The 5,982-nt window shown below is 44.1% G+C and overlaps 1 pseudogene; it reads right to left on the bottom strand.

Annotated features, from left to right (window-relative positions):
- Positions 1-310: 310 nt before the first annotated feature.
- On the bottom strand, positions 311-1,786 carry LOC129078253 (6-phosphogluconate dehydrogenase, decarboxylating-like; annotated as a pseudogene).
- Positions 1,787-5,982: the final 4,196 nt, after the last annotated feature.

The raw sequence follows: 5,982 nt of genomic DNA, 5'->3' as shown, positions 1-5,982 counted from the left end.
TCACGATCAAGGCAAACTTGAGGAGCCTCCCTGATTCACAGGGACATGCAGACAGTGACTGCTTCAAGGAGCTGTCTCTTCCAATGGAGCGCATGACAATCCCCCATCAGTCCCAGGAGGCAAAGGCAGGGGGCACGACAGTCTCACAGAACTGTTCCCCAAGTGAGTTTAGGATGGCTTTTCAGGAGTCTCTTATGACACTATTTTAAAAGATCTGAGCAGGAAGTAGGGCAAAGGGATGTGTCAGCAGCGTTGTGTGGCAAATGGAATATCCCTGTCTATGGAATCATGATGGGTGACCCAAGTTTAATTAGGCATTGCATGAAGATGATGACACACCGCCCCCACAGCCCATCCAGTTAGTGTAGGTAAACTTTCCTGGTTTGGCTAAGAGTTCATAGGTGTGAACCTCAGAGTCATCTTGCTGAGCCTAAATCAGGTTGGCTGTCAGTATGTCACATCTGTAGCCATTGCAGAAGGAAAGAACAGTGCTGAAACAGGGCACAGGGATGCCCACCTGGACTCCTGTGCTGGCGGCCCACCACCAGGAGCCCTGGCAGTCTTCCACAGCTGACTTAAAACAGTAATCTAGCAGTAGGCGCTGGAGTTCTGGGTTTTGATCAAATGCATCTTTTATCTTTCCTAAGAATGCGCTTCTGATGATGTAGTTCTCCCCCCACCCCGCCCGCCCCTGCCACATCAAGGCAATGCCACCATAATGGAGGGTCCAGCCAAAAGCGGTGGCTGCCTGTTTTGGGAGCATAAAGCTTTGAGCACAAGAGATGATCTTGGACTCATAGAGGGCCTTTCTAATGTCCTCCAGGAATTTTTTTTTATCACCTTTAAACTGGATCTTTTGAGGTCCCTTCAGCTTTTTGCTAGCTCAAATCCTCTCATCCTTCAGAGATGACAAGCAGTAGGCAAAGACTGTTCCTCCAATGAGGGTGACAAGCACATGGTACTCCAGGGCTGAGATGGCAGTTTACTTTCCTGTGCCTTTCTGCCCCGTGCTGTGCCTGGTCTTTGGCAGCAGGGGAGTGTTGAAACTGTGTTTGGCAGCAGGGGAGTGCTGTATTGGAACTTGAGGATATTGGCTATGATTTCAATCAGGAATGAGTCTAGCTCTGTCTTATTCCAGTCGTCAAGTGCCTCTGCTATCTCACTGTGTTCCATGCCTAAGACATCCTTCATCAGGTGGTAAGCCTCACAGATCAGCTGCGTGCCCCCATACTCGATCCCGTTGTGCACCATATTCACAGTGTCCTGCTCCCTCCTCTCCCACCCAGTCATAGCAGAGCTCTCTTGTTCCCACTTTTGCAGCAATGCCCTGGGAGATTGTCTTGATGTGGGACCAGCCTCCTCTGTTCCCTCCAGGCATAAGTACAGCCATACCCAGCCCCTTCCCTCTCCACGACCAATGCCACTCCCCAGAAACAAGATTCCCTTGGCTTTGAGGTCTCAGCATGGTCTCATGGTATCCCTGTATTCAGAATTTCCTCCATCAATGATGACATCACCAATGTCCTACCAATTTTTCAGTGAAATCATCAACAGCTTGACCAGCCTTCACAAACAGTATCATCAGCCAAAGTTTCTTCAGCTTAGAAACTATCTCCTCCAAGGAGTGAGCACCAAACCACTTTGGTTCCCTTTACCTCACTGGCCAAGAAATCACCAACTTTGGAGACTGTACTTTTAAAAGTACAGAGCCATAGTCATTCATGCTCAAAATTAAATTCTGGCCCATGATAGCCAGTCCAATCTGTGCAACATCAGCTTGGGCCATGGCAGCAGAGGCAGACAGGGCAGGAGTGAAGAGAGGCAGAAGTTATTAACCTTTTGCCATATCTGTTGAAAATATTTTTCTCAATTTGTCTTTTGCTGTTTTATTTTTGTAGTTCTTTTTAAAGATACATTTGAAAGTTTTGGGTAAACAATTTCCTTCAAGATTTCTTCAATTACTTTACAACTTAAATAGGTGTTACCCACTCTAACGTAATTTAAATATTCACTTATGTTTTCTTCTATTGCCATGAGGTTTCTTATGTTTAATTCTATGATTTATCTGAAATTTATTTGAGAAAAATGCAAAAATCTAAAATGGTTCTCCAAGTAGTCAATTTTTTCAACATCAATTGTTAATCCTACTCTTTTTTCCATTGATTTGCAATGCTTCTTTTTATCACTTTTGCTCTTGTCCCACAGTAAAGCTGGTTTTACCAGTAATCAGTTCTGTGTTATTGATGCTAGCTGGTTTTTGAGCCAGTACTATGCTGTATGGCTGCTGTCACTTTAAAAGACATTTTAATACAATTAGAGCAAATCATATCTTCTTGTTTTTAAAATATTTCTTGGCTATTATTAGCTTGTTATTTTTTCAGTTTCATTTTAGAATTGCCTTGTCAAACTATCGAAAGTTTCCATTGAGATTTTGATTATATTTTTGCTTGGTCTACATATTAATTTAAGAAAAACTAAAGTCTTTTCATTGTTCCTTTTTCCCAAAAACATGTTCTATTTCTCCACTTATTCAAATCTTCCCTTACACAGAACTAAAAAAGTTTTGTGACTTTTTTGATGAAAGTCCCACACAATTCTCATTGAAAATCATTCAGAGTTATATCATGACTTTTTTTGCTTTTCTCTTCAAACTGGTTATTTGGGTACAAAAGATATCGATTGATGTTTGTATATTTATCCATGTATCAGGGAGGACATATTCACTAGTGATGTTCTCAGTTATTTACAAGAAAATTATTGAGCACAAAGGAAGGACTGTACCCCAGACTTCAGCCCTTCCCTCACTGTGGACGTTGGGACCACCAAGAGGTACAAGGGTGCCTGGTCTTCCAGCCATCCTCATGTGTCAGACACAGGCAGGGGGGTCCACAGGTGAAGGACAAAGTGTACGTGGGAGAGGAGATGGTGGTGATGAAAGAGTCATGTGAATGAAGTTGTTCCTGCTGCCATGAGTGTGTAGCTTTGGGAAAAAGAAGGAATGTCTAGAGAGGATTTCTGCAGAACTTTCATATGTAAAACCTCTGGGTATGATAAGCCCTCTTAAGAATGCCTACAGTACAGATCTACATGATTCTTCAAGGTTTCTAGAGTCAAGGTTGGATTTCCTTTCAGTAACTCTTTGCTGAGACTGAGCTACATGGGACTCTGAGATTATTAGGGCGACCATCCCTTTTGGCCATTATAGCAAGCTCTATTATAAATTCTAAGAGTTTCTCCATTGATTCACCTTTTTTCTAGATAGATGATTACATGACAAAATCAATAATAATTTGTCTCTTATTTTCTGTAGTTAAGGTGCTTTTTTTCCCCCTTATTTTACGACATTTTGCCTTGGCTAGAAGTTCCAAGAAAATGTTTTAAAGATATTGTTTATAGAGAGAAGATATCTTTGTCTTCTATTTTAAGATAGCTTTTTATTACCAGGTTAGGGAAACATCTTCTATCCTAAGTTTTCTGAGTTCTGTATGTGTGTTGGGTCCCCCCCCACCCCACCCCACCCCCGCCGAATGGTGTCTTCGTGGTCATTTCAGTGGGAAGGTGGGAGGGGCTTATCTGTGACAACTGCTGCAGTCACACAGTAGGACTCTGCCTGTTACATACTAAGCACGTGACCAATTCAGACCCACCTGGAGACTGCGCTCATGGCCACACACAGTGGACTAGGGGCCGAGGGAAGGAAATGACTCCCAGCTGTGGCTCCATTGTCCTTCTGTAGAAGCAGAAACAGCCACTTGGAAAGGCAATGGGTCCTTCCATGGCATTTTGGTTCTGAGGAATCCAAGTAGTTATCCCAAGTATTCTTGACAAGAAATCACCAAACCTCTAGGGAGAATAAAGCAAGTGCTGTTGGCTTTTTCATTCTCCTTACTCCTCTGTTTCCTCTCTTTTTCTTGTCCCTTATGTTCCTCCTCTCCCTTCCTTCTCCTCCCCTCTCCCTCACCTTTGTTTGTTCCTCCCTCTCCTCCCTCCTTTCCCCCCTCCCCTTTCCTCTCATGCTCTCCCTCTTCCAGACTCCCTTAAACTTCATCAATTCTCTACCCAATTTTTTTGCCTTTCTTCTTTTTCAACTTATCTTCCTTCATCATTCTCTCCTCTTTCCTCCCTGCTCTTTACTCTCTCTTCCCTCTATCACTGTTTTTCTACTCATGCTCCTTCTACTCTCTCTCTCTCTCTCTCTTTTCCCCACCCCTTCTACAAGAAAAACCAATTAAAAGGACAAAGAGAAAAAATTATTTGATAATGTTTGGATTGCCCAAGGCTGAAAGAGGCATGCTAAGAGCTGCTGCTCCTCACACTTCAGGTGTACCAGACACAAAGCCAAACAGTCAAGGGCAGAAGGGCCTGAAGCAGACTCTGACAGCTTCCTGAACATGAACCTCTCTCCCCACCCTACCCAGCCCCTCCCCCAAGCCCTGCCCATGTCCTTGCCTCTCCCCCTCTGCCTCCTACCCTCCCTCCAACATACTAACTAACCTGGCCACCTTTTCATATACCCATGTACATGCAGAAGGCTTCACTTGTCCTTTTCCTCTCATCCTTGGCCTATGATCTCACCTTTACCTTCACGAATCCTTCCTAACCTCTCAAGTTGGATTCAAATCCCACTGCTTTCAAGAAGACTTCCTTGACCACCCCAGCTTTCAGAAACTTCCTATCTCTAAACTATAAAACCACAGAACTTCAGCACTATAAGAAATTCACCTAACCCTGCATCTGCCCAACCAGAACATTCTTGGGACTTCAGCATGTTAAGTGACTTACATAAGCAAGTAATATCTGTTACTGTTTAGTGGTAAGAACAAATAAAAATACATCCCTTGTGATTGGGAAATCATGTATTACACCCTTTCCCATCATTTCTCAGTTAAAGTGTAAGCTTCTCAAAGTCAAGAATCACAAATGAGCATTCTTTTTATTCCCTAAAGTGGCCAACATCAGCTGAACACATAGTAAACACTCAACAAGGACTTAAATGAATAAATAAATGAATGAATGATGGCTAAATGAATGGGGTGAGCAACTGAATAAATGGGACAAGTGTGTAAACAAAGAGTGACTCAGAGACTGAATGAATAAATGAATGACGATAGGAACAATCATTAAGCTGTTGTTCTAATAACTCAGGCAGGGTAAGAAGTGCCAAGGAAATGTCTTTAGTAATGAGTCCTTTTGTAACGATGGAGAAATCAGAAATGAGGCTGAGGACAGGCTGAGGTTGGGAGATGTAATGAACAGCAAAAACACTGGATTTAGAACCCAAACACCTGGGTTAGATCCCACATCTGCCTCTGACATGACATCACAGTGGTCCCTACCTGACTCCCTCTCAGTGTTGCATGAGATCAAATGAGATTAAGGATAGGATAGTGTTTGGCAAACTCTGAAGTGTGGCATATATACCTTATTGTCTTTTAATCACAATATGAAGTCAAAGGAAGTTGATGAGGACCAGGCTGTGCTAGTGTGAGCAGGGGCCAGGGCCACACTGTGACCAGGGGAGCCATGTCCGTGCTGGGGCTGCCTATATCACAGTTTGGCTGCTCTCTAAACTGCAGACACTCAGGACAAGCAGAGATACTCAGGGGCCGTGGAGCACAGAGGCTGACCAGAGAATTGCTCCTGGGAAGGGCTGCACTTGGGAAGGGCTTTTCCCCCCACCCCATGTACTGCCCACAGTGGAAACATGGGGTGCACACCAGGGCCCGGCCTTCCCTTTGGACTGTGGAACTTTCAGCATCTGCATTTTGCTGAAGCACACTTCTGAAGCGGGGTATTGGGCAGAGGAAATGGAAACCTTGGGGCCTGATTCACACTTACCAATATTCAGAAATTCCCCCAAACAGCCTTCACACTGGGGCTTGGCCCACCCATCCTGCTGCCACAGGTGCCTTGTGATGGATGTCTCAATTTGCTAATGGTGCCACGTGGAAGGCACAGTCGCTGAAGCCCTATGGGACAGCC

Source organism: Pteronotus mesoamericanus, unplaced genomic scaffold (assembly GCF_021234165.1).
Source record: "Pteronotus mesoamericanus isolate MK-2021 breed Mesoamerican mustached bat unplaced genomic scaffold, CSHL_Meso_final contig_100, whole genome shotgun sequence".
NCBI lineage: Eukaryota > Metazoa > Chordata > Mammalia > Chiroptera > Mormoopidae > Pteronotus > Pteronotus mesoamericanus.
Note: the sequence above shows the minus strand (reverse complement) of the source record. Positions and strands in the feature narration are given on the sequence as shown.